This window comes from Numida meleagris, chromosome 2 (assembly GCF_002078875.1).
Source record: "Numida meleagris isolate 19003 breed g44 Domestic line chromosome 2, NumMel1.0, whole genome shotgun sequence".
NCBI lineage: Eukaryota > Metazoa > Chordata > Aves > Galliformes > Numididae > Numida > Numida meleagris.
Genome location: NC_034410.1, coordinates 80,127,063 through 80,147,483, shown reverse-complemented (window position 1 = coordinate 80,147,483; position 20,421 = coordinate 80,127,063). Strand labels below are relative to the sequence as shown.

At 36.7% G+C, this 20,421-nt stretch overlaps 2 long non-coding RNA genes across 7 annotated transcripts in view; one reads left to right on the top strand and one right to left on the bottom strand.

Moving 5' to 3' along the window:
• On the bottom strand, nucleotides 1,688–8,158 carry LOC110394852. Of its 4 annotated transcripts, none has more exons than XR_002435966.1 (4): nucleotides 7,476–8,158; nucleotides 6,576–6,649; nucleotides 5,595–5,790; nucleotides 1,688–4,617 (listed from the first exon to the last, which is right to left on the bottom strand). It is a non-coding gene; the product is annotated as an uncharacterized LOC110394852 (long non-coding RNA). The 4 variants fall into 4 exon arrangements; XR_002435965.1 differs by having other exon boundaries at nucleotides 6,576–6,646; nucleotides 7,476–8,155; XR_002435964.1 differs by having other exon boundaries at nucleotides 5,595–5,773; nucleotides 7,476–8,150.
• LOC110394853 overlaps nucleotides 4,614–20,421 on the top strand; it is a 47,086-nt gene continuing 31,278 nt past the window's right edge. For 2 of the 3 annotated variants that reach the window (XR_002435968.1, XR_002435967.1), the window contains exons 1-3: nucleotides 4,614–4,735; nucleotides 5,358–5,457; nucleotides 6,578–6,625. This is a non-coding gene — a long non-coding RNA (uncharacterized LOC110394853). Of the gene's footprint in view, nucleotides 4,807–5,357; nucleotides 5,458–6,577; nucleotides 6,626–20,421 lie in introns of all 3 variants that reach the window. The other variant, XR_002435969.1, reaches the window with a different exon arrangement.

The following is a 20,421-nucleotide window of genomic DNA, read 5'->3' as shown; positions in this document are numbered from 1 at the left end:
CACGAGGTCTTCTGTATCACATTGAATACACTGCTAGCTGTTGGTGATCTAGAGATTTTATTCACAGTGGCACCCTTATTCAAGCAATGGTCATGGTCAGTTCAGGAGAATGAGGTATTGGCTCCCTTTCCTGGAAATGTCAGGTTCTCTCAAGCCAGAACCCATTCAAAATCCTCATTTCCTACTACTGAGGCCTTTAAGGGTGGTCTCGTTGACTTTTTTCACAGGTGGAACTCTTTCAACAAACACGGCACTTTTGTGCAAGAGTGCTCTTTTTTCAGGAAGTAAGAAGTTGCCATCCATGAGTAGCACTTATCTGATGCGATTCTCTCACACCTGTGCTCTGATATCTCTCATACTCACTTATCTTCATTGAGTAGGCAGAATTGAAGTATGTATTCTTACACTACATAAACTATGTGAGGTCTTCATAATGACTTGTCTCTATCCACATATAGTTTTCCCCTGCTCTTTTTTCCAGACGTATAACTTGATTTAGAATCATAGAATCATAGAATTAGCTAGGTTGGAAAAGACCTACAAGATCACCTAGTCCAACCATCGAAATGTGATTTATTTCACTCACATTGACTGGTCAATATCAGTCAGGAAATGCATTTAAATCAGTGCATAAGGGAAATAAGAGGTTTTATGTAAGATTTGTTTTAAATAAGTAGCACAGAAGAAATGGATTATAAGTGTATTCTAGGGCAGCATGTAGTCCCCATTCATCCGGACAAATCTTCAGATGACATCCATGTAAATTCTAGAAAATCTTCATATGGTCATCAGTTGCAGCATCCAGGATAGAATAACAGTAGGAAAAGTCCTCATCAAAATCCACTCAATTAGGGTTCTGAACAATTCCCAAGGATAGGTGGATTACTGTTCTCATCTTCATGATACCAATCTTACTCAAGAGCTGATAGAAAGTGCAATAAGAAAAAAAAAGCAATACTTCTCTCACTTTCCCTGGGTTTTAGAAATAGCTAGCTACCATGATTAATAAGTTATTATGCTTTGATTGAGTATTTTATCTAGAAGTTCACAAGCTGTGTTTGAGAGTTGGCTAGACACAAGACACAGCAGCAAGATGTATTTATCTGGATGACTATTATTGTGTATTATTACTAAATAAGTATTATTTCAATGACAGGTTTGTAGTATTTATTTTTTTATATGGAACGAAGGACTTGGAAACACTAGGACTTTGTCTCATTAGGAACTAAACAATTCTGGTTCTGGAATCCTTCAGGTTGAAAGTCCTGTGTGAAAAGCAAGGTTTGGCTACCTTGCAGAACACATATTATTCGTCTCAAATTTAAAGACCACAAATTATTATTTAGACATCCTTTTGCAAATAAGATTGGTTAAACTTTTCCTTTTATAATCTGTGTACAGTTCTCAGCAGTCAATGTCATTCACAGTGTGTGGAAACACACACACATATATATAATACATTCAGATCAGATGGTTAGCCTACATGTGCTCTGATGCAATCATAGCCTTTGCATCTTGTGAGATATTCCTCTGTCTTTAATCATGTGCAATCGCAGTGAGTGATGTGGGGTACTGATGAGAGTGTTTCTGTGATTATGTGGGTTGCATTCTTGAGAAATGTGATAGCAAGACCAATAAAATATTAATAAATATTAGGAACGTAAATAAGCAACTCTCCCATGTCACCTAACTAATAGTTTTCATTTTTAAAAGGAATAATTCATAAACAAAAACCCCTAGGAAGAAATATGCAGAGCTTCATTATAAACGGCTTTTTTTTTTTTCCAGCTGAATCAAGCTCCTTGTTTCTGAATTCCTTTACTGCTAATTCAGTACTGAACAGCGTCTCCCAGGAGACACCGTGGGTCCACTAAGCATAGGTTTCAAGATGAATTATTCACAGAAACTTCTGTTCACCAGAATTTCAGCCTCCGGTAGGTACCACTTTCTCCACCTGTGCTGAGGTTATGGAATGCAGCAAGCAAATAGACCTCTCTGGACTGTAGACGGCACCATCCTCTAGGACCACACAGTCATATGGGCCTGCTATAAACAGATGTGAGCACAAATTTTTCTGAAGTGGAGCACTGACATCCAGACATCTCTGCCAAGAGTTAATATTCTCCCACTGTCATCATCAGCTCATAGTGTTCCGGGCACCTGAGTCTGCCATGAGGACTGTGATAATTATGCTCTGAAGCCTTGTTTGTGCAGCTATGCTGAATCTGCCAATCAGTAACTAACCAATTTGGGGTGCAGAAATCTACTGGGAAGCTGGCAATTGGAGCCTCTCAGGCTGTCAGTAAGTCCTTGTTTTTCCAAACAGCACCCCTGAAGTACACTGAGTCACACAAACATCTCCCACTCCCCACCTTATCTGTAGCCATTTTCAGGTTTTCTACTCCTGCACTCCGGGTTTTCACTGTATTTACTAAAAGAGATCCTGCTCTGTTGTCATGCAAAGCCTCGTGGACCACTGAGGGAGGTTTACTGACTCCACTGATTACTGGTTGACCACATTACTCATTTTATATGGAAACTGGGAGCCTGACAATATGAAGGAAGTTAATCACCTCATTTCCCACAGGAATCAGGTTTGTTAACAGGTCTGAGTCTCCATATGAGTCCTGAAAAATGCTGTCTACCCCATTTTGCCTGGAAACCTCAGGCAATTTCAATCTTTTGCCTTTTCAACCTGTAAAGAAGTTAATATTCTACCAACTGGAGTTTTTAAGAAGTACTTCAGCAGCAAATTGTCATCCCTCCACTATCTTATTCTAGCAGCCACAGCACCCAAGATGCCATAAACTCCTGTCACACTTTCCTCTTAAAGAATTACATGTTTTACTAGAAAATTCAACCATTTGCCAAATATGTCTCTTATAGCTGTTTAATAATATTCCTGAGATCCTTTCTCTCAGTATGACTAGTGCGGCAGCTCCACATCTTATTAGCAAGCACTTTGCACTTTCTCCCTGTGCATTTTTCTTCACAGCATTCATCCTCTTTGGCTGACCTATTGCCACACAGTCTACACATTCATTTATAGCCTGCTGTTCCCCTATCAAGTTAACTGTTCGAACTGACCATGCATGGCTTACAGTCCCTCACCATCTTAAGTTAGCAGCACCGGGGCAGTGATTAGATTTCTTGTGCCTTTTATCCAGCACTTCTTGAGGCTGGACTGATGGCTTCCTCCTTCTTCTGATCTCAGAAGAGAGATAAGAACCTCAAAGAAGAAGCATCCTGCCCTTCTGGTACAAATCTGTTACCTGATGTCCTGCTTCTGATTCACAACAGAGGATTTGTGTGGTTTCAGGATCACTTTACCACTTTCAGAACACTTTGAGCTTTCCCCTTTGGAAAACTTGCTGATGTGGAACTAACTATTCTTCTGTCCCCATCAAGACTCAGGTCTCGATCATGATAAAAGTGATGATGGCAGACTGAAGGATCTATTCCTCACATCCCACATAAAGTCTCCCCCGGTCATCATGACTTAACACTCCACATTTGTCTAGTAGCTTCACCAAATGAAGAAGAAAGACACAGAAGTTAGCTTCAACTGCTACCAAAGCGGATGCCTGTCTTTTGAAACAATGAGAGTGTCCGCGAGGTGAAACTTTTGACGCTACTGGAGCACCTGCAATTTATGTTATTTGTACTACCATACTCTTTCACCCTTTACATTTGTAAAGGGAAACGAGACAGCGTTTTGCCCTAGGGTGGTGCCTTCTGACTTTTCTGACTGCTTCTGGTCAGCATACAGGAGAATACTATCCTGAGATACCAACTGAGCAGTAATCATCCATCTTTTCTGTCCTGGAGAGCATACTGGCCTCGTCAAACTTTTTATATGACTTGAGGCTTCAGAAGTAAATGGAAACCACTTAAACTGGTGCTGTAAATAACAGTTTACATTCTGCAAAGAGAACAACGCAGAAGAAACGTTTTACTGCTTCTGCATAAAATCTGTGTAACATTTCTACTGACCTTCTCGCTCTAAACACTGTAACACTGTAACATTAAAATTAAATGACAAAGCTATTCAGGCTAACACAAGTTCATATTTCTTCATGGGCTAACAGGAAGAATTCTTCATCCTTTGTTCATTTACAGCATAAACTTTGAAACTTTTCTTTTACTGGATGCTACAGCTGCCAAGTATCTTTCTCTGATTTATAGGATTTTTATGTATCTTTGTGAAATAAAATTGCTATTGATAGGAAAACTTGGATGTGAAGCTAGGAAACATGACCTGAAGCTGAGATGGTTTCGTTGTCTTCCAGATACACTCATCATAATAAAGCTTGTCATGAGTTACCTGCGCGTACATAGAAGCTAAAATGAATTACATGATCATTAGCAAGAGTTTCTAGTGCGCTTGCCTCTGTATTTCACGGTCATCTTGGCCCCACAGAATAACAATTGTAACAGTGTTGTAAAGCGCTGACAATTGAATTCAGCCTGACTCAAAGACTGGGATGAGCTATGCTGCGGAGGACCTTTGTGAGTTTGCATTCAGAACTGTGAGACACACTGTGACGTGCCTGGGTTCACAGCAAGGGCACCTGATGTAGGCTGCTCTTCACACATGCAAATTCCTTCCAGCGGGATCTGGTGGCAGAAAAGAATACCAGTTGTTAGTCTTTTCAGGCTATTAGGGAATGATTGATTGTTGCTGACTAGCAGACTTATCTCGAGAAGATTGTTAGGTCCCATTACGACAATGTAGGTATGTCAGACCGCTGGGAGCCAGACCTTTGTTGATTGTTCATACTTCTTTAGGATACAGAAAAACTCAAGGTAATCAAACAATGCAGAGTGAAATCCACTCTGCACAGAGCAGTTCTGAGAAAGTTCCAAAAGGAAAGGCACTGATTTCTTAAGTTGAACAGAGAAATTAATGATTTTTTTTAAGTTGTACATCACATCAGATACAGTTATATTTAAATGTTGATGGAGTTATACGCTTATATAAATACATATATCAGTAGTCAGTTAAATTTGTAATATGAATTACCGGAAGTCACAAATTCCAAGTGTTAGCAGAAGGATATAAAGTTTGAAGGTGAGCAGACTGGGAAGGCTGAGGTGTGAATATTTTCCTTAAGTTTTCAATAGCTAGACGGGGGGAATGGTCTTTAACCCTATTTCCCTCTGTCTAGCTATTGAAAACTGAAGACAGAGGGAGAAGTGGAGGAGGGTGGTTTCCCCTTACTTCTATGCCTTAAGAATTGTAAACAAGCCACAGAGAAAGGGGGGATATCCTGGAGTCACTCTAGGAAGAGTTCATTACTTCTTTCCCAACAGTGTTTCATCAGCCTCTTATAAGGTTATCAAATTTACTCTTCCAGAGGGTTTACAATATCAGACAGATGGGAAATGAGCAGCAAGGAATAGAAATATGGGATTTCCACAACTTCAAGCAAAGCATGCCAGATCAGAAAAATGCAGGTAATTTTTAGCTGAAACAGATTGATTACAGGGAAAGATTTTCTTCACTTTCCCTTACACTGTTCTTTCTCTGGCCCCAGAAGGTTATTGTTCTTCACTTCTTTCATTACCAAGAAGGGATTTCTTCCCCCAGGTACCTGACAAGTGTTGAGACTCTTATTTTCAGAGCTGCTTTTTCCTCAGCTTGCTGAAGAAGGTGCAGCACAGCAGGTGGAGTTTGGCTGCATCCACATTCTCAGTTGTCTGGCTTTTGCTTCCTGAAGCTCGTAACCTGCTTGATGAATTCTCATTGCGTTTGGAGGCTTTCTGTTAGTAGCTGTTAAAACAAGACATCTTTACATCCAAAGTAATCTGAAATATGTGATACTCACTTTTCCGACAATGTATAATGGAGATAATTTAGTGCATTGGCTAACACTGTATACATATCACTTCTAGGACACTGGAGCATTTATGTACCATAATACATTATCTTCAGAGAATTTATTCTTGTATGTATCTTAGAATGTTCCATGCTAGCACTGTGTGACTTCACTGTTGTCTTGTGTATTTTCTGCACAATGTATGTGCTGAAAATATTCATATGCAAATATTTCAGACTAACAACTTAATACCCTAAAAAGCTAATTGCTTTTGTTACTTCATTAGCATAAACCAAGTCTCTCATGTTTACACGAAACTGTTAAAAGCTTTTTGTAATACTCGTGCTTGTTATTATAAAAAAAAAAAAAAAAAAACAAACCCTACCCAAACCATTAGCAAGCTCCCAGGAGAGTCTAATTGATTTCTATGTGTCTACCTCCCTGAATGCTGCTGCAGAAAACTTTTGCAAAATGAGTAAATCCTTTAACAGATAGCAATACCAAGTTTTAATACACTGTCAGTAAATAAGAGTGTTAAGATGCACACTGATAGGTATGGTGGAAATTGCACTTCAGTCCTTCTTCCATGTTTATCACTCTTTGTGCAAACAAGATAAAGTTCAGGCAGGGGTTCACAGCAATAATATAAATTGAGAATTTTTTAATTTGGGAAAAATTTGGCAAAAAACTGTATGACTTCAAAAAAAAAATAAAATGCCAAGATTCCAGGAAACAAATGTGCTTTCATTTACTTACAGGAAACACTGATGATGTACTGGCTATGATACTTTCAGCTCATGTTCAAGGTAAGTCAGCCTGAAGCAGATCTACTAAAAAATTGTTGAAATGATTACAATACAGCTCCTGACATATAAGGAGAAATTAATAAATTTTATGCTGTGCAACCACAACTTAGATAATCTGAAGAAATATTTTTGCCTGGGAGTGAAAATAGTTGAAAAAAGAATTTTTACTAGCAAATGCAGGTAATAATTTAGATATTAAAAATACCCTGTAATTAGAGAAGAAAAAATCTAAAACATCAACATTAGTGGGGTTTAGATCAAGTTTGTAACAAGGTCAGAAAAAAAGAATAGCATCCAATAGGAGTTTTGTTTTGAAATTTACCAACTTGCGAGTTTGTCCAAAGTTTAAGTGAAGCATATAAGCTGTGCTTATTTCAAAATTTAAGCAGCAGTGATCTGTTAACACAGAAGTAAATGAATCCTAAAAATAGATAGAATGTGTGGAATCAAGCAGTTTATCATCAGCATTCCAAAACACCTCCATTCCCCTGGTCACAGATGGTCCTTACTCAAAATTATATACTATATCAATGAGCTTTTTCAGAAAACACCTCAGAAATCCCAATTTAAGTGTTCATTAGTGCCTTAGAGAAAGTGAGTGTTGATAAATTTCACTCAATCTCTCCATGTACTCTACTGCATATTGTACTTTAGTAACAGATGAACTTATACCACTATGCCCATTTTCTCAACAAAAGGGATATAGTTATGGAAATGTAATAAACTGTGTATTTTGAAATTGGAAGAACTTTCAAAACTGAAGAAACTATTAACAATGAGAAAATTCCCAAGCCATTTTGGGGAAATAGATCTCCACCGTAAATACAGAAAGAATCAAGAATCACAATACCTTGATAGTCAGGATGCTTTAGCATGAGTAGGTCTTCAGCAGGTTTAATCAGAAGAGGGTGGGGTGGGGTGGAGGAGCTAAAGATATGTAAAGTGGTTTTTTGTTTGTTTTCTAAATTGTTTATATTCCTTTTGAAACTGTCCTGACAGGTGGGAAATAGTATATCATAAGTCACAAATATAAGAGCTGTGAAGCTATCAGTTCTGTTTCTATGTCTTCTGCAACGAAAATAGGAAATTCCAAGAGTGTTTAATAGGCAATTTCTCTCTATTACTCAAAAGTTTCATCCGTTATTAGAAACAAAGTCTCTGGAAAACCTATTTTAACTAGACTTTTCAACAAAAGCTGCTGTTCAACTTAGGTATTATATGATTACTCATTGCAATTGAGTCTTCAGCTGAGTTAAATAAAGTGCACTTAAATGTTCCCTCTTCCCTTGTCATTAACTACTCTATGGCAGCCTTTAGTTAGGTCCTATAGATCTATTTTTCTGAAACTGTGGGCTGTAAAAGAACTCAAAGAGGATTGCCAACTGTTAGACAGCAACAGTCAGCAGCAGTTCAGTTCCCTATGTCTGCAGTAGATCTTTTATCCCTGAGTGAAAAATGAGAAAAATATTAAGTACTGACTACTATTTATTACACCGAGGGAGCAGATACTTACCTTCAGCTGTTGGCAGCTTCTCATTTCCTTCAGGGTAAGCAGTATATATATTAACAGGCTCTCACTCCTTTGTCTTAGAAGAAATCATCAGGTTGCTGCAATGTAGTCACATCAGCACAGGATACACATGACTACGATAAGCAGAGGTAAATTCTTCCCATGATCCATGTCTCAGGTTCATCTTTGACTCTTATGTATCAATAGAAGGGAGAAGAGGAATCAGTGCATATCCAGGGAGAGAAGTTAAAGTCTAGGGAGAGGGGCATGACGTTGTGATTACTTTGCAAAGATGGAGTTGTAAGAAAACAAACAAAAAAAATTGCTAGATGGTGTAGGAACTGCTCATTGAGTATACAACCACCCTGCATGCCACGCTGCGGCCACCTTTCTTCTGCCTGAAGCAGCCACAGTGCCTTGCAGTTCTATGCCAACACGTTTGCTGTTGATCCTGCCAGAAGGATGTTGAGCTGCTACTTTGTTATACCTATGTCTGCTGAATTTAGAGGATATGTGTTTACAGGAAAGAAAGCAGACTGAAGCCTTTGGCTCCACTGCCAAGGTGAGAGAGGGTATAACTTTGTGTTCCAGAACCAGATCTAGGATAGCTGTGGGAAAAAGCATCTGCTACAATAATCTTACAGCCTAAACGGAGATCACTTCCATCATCAAAGACCAGTTCCTTCACAAATGATCAGGTTCAAGATATCCAACCTAAACCTCTCCTGGTGCAGCTTGAGGCCATTTCCCCTCGTTCTGTCACCTGTCACCAGCGAGAAGAGACCAGCCCTGCTCTCACTGCAATCATCTTTTAGGTATTTGAAAAGAGCAATGAGGTCTTCCCTCAGCCTCCTCTTCCCCAGACTAAACAGCCCCAGTTCCTTCAGTCTCTCCTTGCAGGGCATATTCTTCAAGACCTTCACGAGCCTTGTTGCCCTTCTCTGGACCATCTCCAGCAATCCACCTGGACTTCTGTAAGACCATTGATGCGGTCTCGTATAGCATTCTTGAACATGGTTGTATTCTTTAATCATTTGTCAATAAGAACGTTGACATCGTTGGAAAGACAAGTGGTGCTTCTGCCTAGAGATTAGCCCCTCAGTTCCTCCTCCTTTCCTCAAACCTCACTCACCTGTCGTATTAGCCTACAGCCCTAAGCAGACATGAAAAAGTATCAGAGATGTATCTTCATCCCATTCAGTTCAGAGCCATTCAGTTTTGGATCAGGATACACTCATAGCACAGTAAAATTGAATTTTAGAACTGCAGCATACAACGCTCAAGATGAAACAAAAGGTGAAAGCAGAAGAGGCAACAAGAAGAAAAAGTATACAGTATATCCTGTAAGATAAATATCTGCTGAGACTTCTAGAAAAAGATTGAAGGAGATGGTCTTTAATCACTGTTACTGAAAGAAGCCACCTGTGGGTTGAACACAGCATGTCCCCATTAGAGAGCAAGCACAGTGAGAGCAGGACACCTGCTTCACTGCAGTCTGGAACCAGATTGTTTGTACCCTGCCAAGACCAAGACCTGAAACAATGTGGGGCAGCTGGGGACAGCAGTGGGATTTGAATAAAGCTAGTTCCAAACAAAGTTATTAGGTTAGACATAGAGTACTAACAGAGTAGCTAACAACAATAAATCATGAGAACTGGCGTAGTCCACCAGAGCTGAGCTGTGCACTCAGCCATACTTTAGGCTCGATGTGCTTGTTAGATGGCATGCAATTGCTTAACCTTTGATGCCCATCAGTCATTGCGCTCAGATGCTGTAGGTGGCAGCTGAGCTGGGGGAGACAGTGCTAGCAGCACCATCATATGGCTTTATTAGAATTAAAGCTAAGGGAAGTGAGAACCAGCACTATGGATTTATGAATGTTAGCTTCACTCTATCCAGGGATTTGATGAATGCTGTAATTATCTCCACACAGCATGATTCTTCCAGGATTCTCCCTCCTGCAGCTCTATAGCTTTCACTGTATTTCAAGGTTTTCAGCTTATTGCTGGAATTTAAAGTTATATTTTTTCCTTTTTTTAAAGATGAGGGCAAAGAATAAAATGCATGCTTAATAAACTCCAAAAGAGGCTCTCTATATATGTTCCATAATATTTCTATTTGTTCTGCTACTAAGGTCTAAGATGGATAACAGAGGTTTATTTGATTTATCCATATTATTTTTTAATCTCCTTCAAAAATCAAGTGTCTTTTCCCACTAAGGCATTTCACCAGTTTGGGAGTAGTACTCAGAATTTTAGCTCAAAGATCTGACCAGTCTCTTCTACAACAGCATTGGAATCATGAACCAAAAAGACTTAGTAGACACAGGAAACATCCTGTCTGGGATTTTTTTTTACATTGTCATGCATAGTATTTCTTGTAATTTATATCTTCTGCATATACTTTATTGTTTTGCAAGCCTTTTTATCTATAATTTTCATTGTCGTATTGGGGTTAGGGCACAGGAAATCATAAAAGAAAAACATAGTCCCTTAAAGGGAAGGAAAAGAATATACTAGTTGTGACTATAGGAGTAAATAAAATACCTTAGTTCCATTATTAAGGAGGAAAATTTTTGTGGGTCTGTTTCTTTGTCTTCAGAAGCCCTTCTGTAGTCATATCTGCAGTAATTTTTAGTTAACGTAGGATAAAATAATGTCATAGTCCAGAGATAAACTTTCCTCTCTTGTAGATGATGTATTGAAAACAGCTAAAGCAAGGATGAAAGTCTGGAAAAAAAGTATTTAGTTTTTCATTTGACAATAGTTTCCACTGAGATTTTTTCCTACTTTGAAGTATAATACCAATATACCACTCTGATTTAGAAAGACAAGTTTTTTTTTCCTGTGCAAAGGTGCAGAATTAGAACTCCTCATTCACAGTTGTTTGGCCCATGTTTGTTCTGACATCTGATTCAACAGAGTACAATGATCATATTTAGTGTTACTAATCAATTTAGGATTATTAACCACGGATCATCACTAATCACTGCTGCTTATTTTGATGGTGTTTTCAGAATCACAAATTTTAAAGTGTTTGTCTATGATAAATATTGACTTCATTCTTGATTCTACCCTTTGACATCATACTGATTAGAGGAACCCAGAAAAGAATAAGGGCCACTTAAGTAGCAGAAAAGGGGAATTAATGCAATAGAGTTACTGTCAGAATGACTGATTTAGATCCTACACCCTTGATTTTTTCTGAAATTGATGGTTCTTGGGTTTCTGAATGGTCAAAGATATTTAGTCACTGTTATTTATCTTTCAGCTACGTCTTTCTTGAGGTAAAGGTCTTCTCCCATTCTTAGAGGCACTCTGAACACTCTAAAGTCCTATCTTGTGTTCAGATTTATCTCAGCAGTTTGCCCTATAAAACATAAATGGGCTAGGCCAGGAGTTGTTCTTTGTTACTGTCACTTAATGGTGACTAGTAAGACAAATCCTATGGCATCAAATATGAAATGTCTTCTTACTCGCTAAAAGCAGTAATTACTTGTTTTGAATTTGAAGTGTGTTTTTGTGAATAACCATCATACTAATGAATACCTTGGATATTACTCTTCCCTTTTTGTAGAAGGTTCATAATGATTTTATAAGCACTGAATACCTGTTTGGTACATTAGATGTATGTGGTCCCAGGCATGATGTCTCTGCATACAGACTGCTGCAGAGTCATAACCACCATAGCAAGGAAGACATATGAAACGTCACACTTAGGATAAAATGAGAACTCTTCCTCACTTCAGCAATTTGGTCATCAGAAATTAAACTGTAAATCAACAAAACATCTGTAGGTAGATTTTTTTCATCTTACTAGAACGGCTGTTATGACTAGAGTTTAGAAATGTGAATTTATACACTGATGAATCAGGGCCAAAGGGGTTGTGGTCATTTGGTCATTGCTTATCAATCTTTATAAGTATGAATATTGTAGACCATGTTTAAAAAGAAAAAGAGGTTAAATTTTCAGAATACAGATATCTTCTTTTGTAGAAGAAAATTTATTATCTGAGATCCTGCAATAATTAATATGTGTATCAAATATATAAGCACCTTCCCCCCCACACACACCTCCCCTTTTAAATGCCTGAACTGGTTAGGCAATATTTCTGTGCTTTAATTAGAGAGTAGAAATCTGAGACTGCCTTTCTTTGGCTCTCAGCTGTTTACTTTGCGTCAGTAAAATCCATACAGTTTAAAGGAGATCTCAACTATAATTAAAAGTCTTACTGAACTGAACAGAGTTACCAATGTTTATCTCATTATGTAATGCTTCTGGCACAAAAAAAGCGGAATTCAAACTTGTTTTCTTTTGGGTATTATTGTTTTGCAGAGCTTGAAACAATGCCTATAATTTAATCAGGTAACAACAATTACTGCTATCAGTCGTTGAGAAAACCCAGTACTAAAGAAGTTCATATGTTCAGCTAAACTCTGGCTATTATAGCATATTGAATTCTAAAATGCACAGAACTGTGAAACTGAAGCCATTGGTATTTTCTCCCAGTACATCTTCCATTTGTAGTTTTATTTCTTTATACCTAAAGAGAATAATGGGTAATTTTCTGGCTGCTAGAAATGCTTCACAGAATGTTGTAAAGATATATATAACATTCCATGATGCGTGAAGTTCTGAATTCCATACACCCCAGAAAACAACAACAACAACAACAAAAGCTTAAACGCTATGCCATATTGAATAGGAGCAAACAGCAAGCAGAAGTCATACTTATGTAATGCTTTACTCTTTCCATATAATGCCAAGAATTATGACAGATAACAGGCATAGGTAAAATAAAGTAATGCAGTGTGTTCTCTAAATAGACAGTGCTCAACTTTAAAGCTAGTTAACTATCTCTTCAAGAGACTGAAAGGGCTAAAATCCAGTGACAGAAGTGCTGTGTACAGGTCCTTTTTCAGGGGACCATCCTGATGGGGACCAGTGAGCTTTAGTGACCAGCAGACTTCCCATCACTCAGTCTCTGGGCCCAGTGCTGTTCTGCTTCACCTCAGGTTCCCCGCACAACTGAGATGTTACCGCTGTGCATTGTGTCCAGCTGTGACCTTTTTCACCCGCAACAGAGCTATTGTACAGCAGCAATTGACACTAGGATTCCAGTGGACCAAAGGTATTCTCCACAAGCAAGTATTTTAGATGCCTTTCTACTTTCTTACTTGGCAGGTGAACCAAGAACACTTGAAAGTAAGTTAGTTGGGAGACTATGGGTCAGACTTTAAGCCTGCAAATTTGTTTTATTTCATGGGAATCTTTTATCAAATTGCATACCAGCACAAACACTGACAACTAAAATACTCTGTCCAGACATGAGAAAAGTCAGAGATAAAATGTCTCCCTTATTTCTCAAAATTACTGCTTTCCTTCAAGTACATGCCAGTTTTTTGGCTGTGGGATTCTCAGACCTGAAGATGTTATATAAGTCTTCACTGCCCTAACAGACCTTAAAGATGATATCCAGCAAATTACTCAGGAAAATAAAGAGCAGTTCATATTTAGTTGTACATGGTGCAGTAAGGACTAGGGATGAAAAAGTATGCTTATTTAATGATACATATCACAATTCCCATTTTTATGGAACAGGTACTTAAAAAAGTCATTGCAACTATTTTGAACTCAGCTGCAACAAAGTAGATTTACTTGATTTAACTGAACGAGTAAGTTCAAAACATTGCAACTTCAAGAAAGATGAACACTAATGGGCATAAAATAATTTGAGAATAAAGGATGGCCTCTTGAACACTTGCAGTTATACACATTGCATAAAATTTCCTCACTAATTATGGACTCAAAAACAAGCAAGTATCTCTGTGCTGTGTTAATGATACTAGGTTTCAAGGACCAACCACTGCATGAAAAATCACTTTTGAGAGAAAAACTATTTTCAGCTCAAAATGTGTAGCCTTGAATTAGAGCAGCTGAAAGATTGATGGGTCATTCTATTTATATGACTAACATATCCTCAGAGCTGCACACACATGGGGGACCTCATTAAAAGGTCTTTGAAGCTGCCATATCTGACTCCGTGTTTCATCATCATCTCCGAAGCTGAAGCAATCTTAGCAACTTATGATTACATGTATATTTGAACAAGTAGTTTTTAAACTATCTTCATCATCCAATGATGTAGAGACAGTTCTTACCCTAGGAGAGTTTAGACACCATCATCGAGATCTGCCAAGCCATCTTCAGATATATTGTGATTCCAGTCTCCTGGAGAAATGCAGTAAGGTTATTTGAGGGGTTTCTGTGACAGAGGATATTACACCTTGAATGCTTCCTGCTAGATCATATATTCCCATGTTTTTACCTTCAAGTGTGGTATTACAATTAGATATTTTTTTAATTTACACAACAAATTTTAGTACATTTAAACATTTTTTTGCAATCTCAGATGTCTTTGCATTGTATTGTGCTCATTAAATGTTTCTGCAAAGTAAACTTGAGAAATTATACAAAGTATTTTATATAAGGGAACAATCATATTTCTCATATTCAATTACATATTAATTATACTAATTTGCAGGTTGATTCTGAACATAGTTTTTTTCAGATCCCATTTAGATACACTACAATTCAGAATGTGAAAAAGGCTCTGATTTATTTTGGGTTCTCAGTTTACAACGTCAGGGTTACCACTGGTAGTCAGTGAAATACGTCATTATTGCCACAAAAGACTCTGGAGTCTCAGAAATTACTTACATAGTAATCACTCATTTGTGGAATAATGGCACTTACATAAATAATCAGTCAGAATGTTTAGAATGGTGCGTCTCCATGGGAAGAATATTATTTTAATGTGCGATAAAAATTGGGGATTATTTTACTACTAAAGCATCATAGGTAACTATTGCTCAGAACGTTAACAGTAATGATTCAGAGAATACTCCATTTGAAATTTAGTAGAGGGAATGTTAAAATGTCAGGAGAAAGCAAAACACATTTAGAATGTGTTTGAAACAGCTCAATTCTTTCTACCAGTTGCAGCAAGTTCTTTGTTACAATAGGATATGTCAAAAGCTGTACGTTTCTTTCCTTCAATTGCAGTACTTTTTGTAAATACTCTCAGAAGCATAACTCAAGATGCAGAAAATAATTTCATAAACCTCAGTACATTGTACTTTTCTCCCACAATACAGGTTTTCTCTTTCCTTAGGTCTCTTAGCTTAAGCCTCTCCACAGTGATAAGAATTTCAGAATGGTGAAAGTTTTTACATTTTATCTTTGGAGAGCTATTTATTTATACAGTGGATTTGAGCATTTGGAGGAGTTGAAAAGAAACACTCCTCTGTGAAGATGTATGAAAGATAGAAAGGTTTCTCTTGAATTTTGAATTTCAGGAAAAAATGAAAAACAAGGAAGAAATATCTGTGGAGTTCTGTTAATTTTCACTTTTTAGAAGTATATAACTAAATTGTGTGCATTTGATAATATTTAAAGTTATATTTTCATAAGTTTTTCCCTTCTCAGTCACAAATTACTACAGTTAAATATGCTGCTTTTAATTTCTCTCTTTTTTTTTTAAATTTTAATTTTTTATCTGCTCCATTAATTCAAGATGAAAATTCTCTCTAAGTCTACTGAGGAATTGTGAATTCATGCACCAATTGATGCATTGATTAGAAACTTCTTGGTGGAAAATGAAAGTTTTTCAGGGTATGGTGTGCAATTTGTGACTGTTTGGGGACTGAAACTGGGCTGTGTCACTTCAGTTTGACCTTGGAAACCAGACAAAAACCTGCTATAGGGAAAAGAAAGCAATATATTTATTAGTAAGTTTTTTATCACATTTTCATTTTACTCACAATACATTAAAAAGCTCTGTTACTCTGTGGAATCTAAAATCAGTATAAAGACTGAAGGAAACAGCACACCAACTAATAGTGAGCAATTTGGCTGCATGAAGGGTCACTGGTCCATTCAGGGTGTTGTTAGCTGAAGGACCATGAGTCTCCTAGTTGGAACTGTGGCCTGAAAAGGAGTATATGGAATTTAGAATGCTTATCCTCCTGTTCTGCCCAAAGAAACCTACACTAAATTACAAGTTGACTCATAGCTGTATTCTACAAGGTATTTGTTTCATTTAGTTGTGTTAATGTCTCAGACCTGTGGTCCTGGGGGATGGCTTAAAAAATGCAGCATCAGATTTGTGTTTAGCCTGCTGACTATATAGTTATTAATGTATTGTGTTAAGTATTAAGTTAATTTGAATAATAAGTTATTATAAAAGAGTTATTTTTTAAAAATACTGTCTTGATTCTTGTTTACAAATAACATTACATAATTATTTTAGTCATCTATTACAGCTCCTGCAGAATTTACTTCTTCATCCTGGCATAGAGTATTTGATTTAGTGGATGTTGTAAGTTCATCTGCTGCATGGTTATTAGCCATGTCCAAATCTTTTGTTCCTTTGCTATATTTCACTCTCATTTACATTGCATATGAGAAATGTGCCTTTATTTATTTATTTTTCCATCCCATAAAGTAACAGTTTCATTTTAAAAGTATGACTTTATAATTATGTTGTGTTAATTTTGATCATGTACTCAAGTATTTTGACTTTTTGCAATTTTACATGATGTTAGCCAAGACCACTGATAGTAGGTAATTTCAAATTGTCTTTACTTTCAGCCTAAGTAGGCTTATTAATGATACTTTCTACACCGATTATGTTACTGTAAGCATGATAAGAAGTTTGCAAAGTCCGCCTTTGTACCTCAGCCATTGTTTTCTATTGTCAGTTTGTTTTACACATGTTTAAGGAATTCAGGTTCAGTTGCACTTAATGCTCTGCAAGTACTGTCAACTGTCTCTGCTCTCAATCTCAGGAAGGCATAAAGAGAAGAAGACATTTTCAAGGAATCTAAACATAATGTGCTGAAACAGCTGAGCCAAAGAGTATGTTTGACTGAAACGTGTCATTTTATTTAACTTTACTGAAATTAGTACATTTTCTGATTACTTCCTCCCTTTCTCTTTGTGGTTTTTTTTTTTCCGTTCTTTCCCATCCTTTCTTTCCTTTTCATTTTTCAGATGAAAAGGATAAGGAAAAATATAATCTGACAGTGATTTGAACTATTCATTTCTATTATCTCCCGAAGTCTGTGTGATGAGAACAAAATCAGCCAAAAGAAACAGCTCCTTCAGGAATAAGTGATAGCAAAGACCAGACTATAACTCTGAAATCTTCAGTTGTGACTTTGTGATGTGAAGCCAAAATAACTGAACTATTGTGTTGTAAGAGCTTGTATGTGCACCATCTCTCATTTGACATGGGCTTACAGGTGGCCTGGCTGGGCCCATTCACAAGGCAGGACTGAGCTTTGTGAAGCTGGAAACTGGCCCTGCTGTGGCCTTGCTGGGACAGAGGTTGATGGCCCTGGGGCTGGTGAGGGGTGTTGGCAGGAAAGAGGATCCCTAAGGAATGGGGAAGAGGGTTAGTGGGGCCTGTAGTGCCCACAGAGCCCATCAAATATCTTCTATTACAGTTTAGGCAGCTTCGTATTGAGCCTTATAATGGAGAGATTGTTCTTGAACGTTTGCACAGATTATTTTTATTCATCTATGTTGTTCTTCTCTGCGCTATTAAAAAAAAAAAAAAAGCATCAGAGCAAGAATCATGTTGTGTTCCAGTTTTAATATGGAAGTCTAACCTCGAGGATTTTTCTACTTTACATGGGATCTTTGCTTTACTTCTTACTGAATAGTAAGTGGCCATTTCAGAGCCCTGGGTGAAACTTTCAGATAATTGAAATTCCTTCATAGACTAGGAAACATCACTTTCAAATTCCACACGTAAAGTGTATTACCAGCCCCAATTATTCAGCTTTAATGTGTCAGATCCCCTAAAGAACAAAGAAGAATCTTAGCAAAATTAAAGTAGCATTTTTTTTAATAGTGTGGTTATATTTGCCATTTTACTATTCAATCTTTAGTGTAACTTGATTCATATTCAAAAGAAAATTCTCTAAGACTAGGGTTAGAGTGGTCTGAGTAACAGTTTTATTTTAAATAAACCAAGATCTTTGTGTCCCTAAAGATACTGTCTATTCAATTGCATTATCTACTGTCTCATAAGACCTGGGTAGGCCATTGCTGTTTTCATTATGAAGCCAACCTCTTAATGTAGGTACAAAGTATTTTTCTTATTCATATTTCAATAGTTCCTAGAAATGTGATAGATATTTTACAACCAGAAAAATGAACAATTCCTGCACTGAAAATCTTTAGTTTTGCTTATTTTCTTTTTCCAGTGGCTCAGGTAGTGAAAACATTCCTTATTAGCTTCGATTTCTGTTCTTCCTTTAACATAAGTGGCTATACCAACTTTGACCTTAGAGGAATGTTTCTGATTTACATTGTCTCATAAACAGGCTCATTGCTGTGTAAGTCTTGTAACTGCATCCATGTGGTGCTTTCTTTAGGGATGCTGCTGCTTCTGTTTATTGCTTGTATCTAACTGTTTTTGGAACACTACAAAGGAATAAAGCTCCACTGAAACCCTATAAAGAAGATGGCAAACTGTGGTTATCAAAATTAGTTGTACACACCTCTATTATCCTGAATAGATCAAATCATTGCTAATTACCAAGCCAGTGACAGGAATTTTACCCCTGATACAGTAGACACTCCATATTCTTCCATGAATTTGTCAGGCTTAGTTATATTCTACTTGACTAATAATTTTGTACTGAAAAAAACAGTATTGATATATTAAAGATATTTTTTAACAGCAAGCATTTGGGTTCTATTCCAAATTTTATGTCTAGAAAGGAATTTACGTAAACATATGTGACAATCTGAAGGGTCTGTACCATCACTCATTAAATGTTTCATCTCAAATAACTCAATAGATTAATTTAGAGCAGTCTCAGTTCTCAAAATTATTTAGAGATATTATTCGTAAATATACTTAGAAATGATTAATTGTTTAAATGGCATGACTGGATAAGCTTGCTTTTGGTAAGGATGGGAATGTAAAATAATGCAAATAGATACTTTGCCTGCACTAAGCTGAAAATCATCATTAAGAAGGTAAAAAAAAAACAGAACAAAAAGCATTTATTTTGTTGCTGCTTAAGTGTTATATAACAATGGAATCTCTTTTACCTTTTGGAATATACATATAAATACTATGGAAGATATGAGAACATATTTGCAGTAAATTGAAAATATCTACCTAATAGTACTATGCCCTCAACATTATTTGATGTCTTTAACAATTTTTCTGAAGACTTTGGATTCTTTATAAATGTGTGCTGCCTTAACCAGAGGGTGTGCTGAATGAAATTCTAGGTCAAATGTTGCTTTTAGTTTTAAATAATACACAATATTATGCATTGAATTAATTCTGCCTTGTGCCTTTGACGGGCTACAAAGTATGAAAAAAAAAGAACAGCACTGGCATCAGAATGGCAGAAAACATCTTTATTTTTCACTTTGAAGAATTAATCAGTGAACAGTTTTTTTTTATTTCTAACACTCCTTGTTAAGCATCAGATTAGGGTATTGCCCTCCAATTGCTTTTAATTACAAAAGAAGAAAGTGAGGAATAATGTCAAGTAATTAAATAACTTCAAAATTTTAGTTTTTTCCAGTTGTAAAAATTATTTATGTTCTTACTGATAAATAAAGTATCTTTCTGACATTTCAATAATTACTTAAAACATGAAGGGCATCTCAGTCCCAGTGAAATCAATTCATTTCTCCTAAACTAAGTTTGGAAAGATGTTCACGTAGGAGAGAAATTGTCTTAAATTAAGATATGTAGGAGATAGCATATTAACATATGTGGGATTATTTGGGAAAGACAAAATAGGAAAAAGAGAGAAACTCAACAGAGCCTAAGGATATTCTTCATGTTATTTTGCTTGTCTACCTTCTGCATAGCCACCTTTGGCATTGCTCTTCAGATCAAATACTTTTCTTTAGCCTGAGGCAGGACTGTTCAGCATGCAAAATGGGTCACCAATACTTGATTTCCATTTTTTTGTCCTTCAAGTAAATCATACAACTAGTAATACAAAACATGTACTATTTTTTCATTAAAAATATTATTAGTAATTCAGTTTGCTAATTTGAATATTGTTTAGTTTTAACAGTAATTTTCAATTTTTTCTTTAATTGCTCATATAACAGATTTCATGTAGTTTCCAGTAACTCCTTCAGAAATATCGTACTTGAAAATAATTACTGGATAGCATATATGTAATCAAAGGCTGTGGTCTATTGTGATAGAAGCAAAGAGCTCTTGAGTGAATATCTG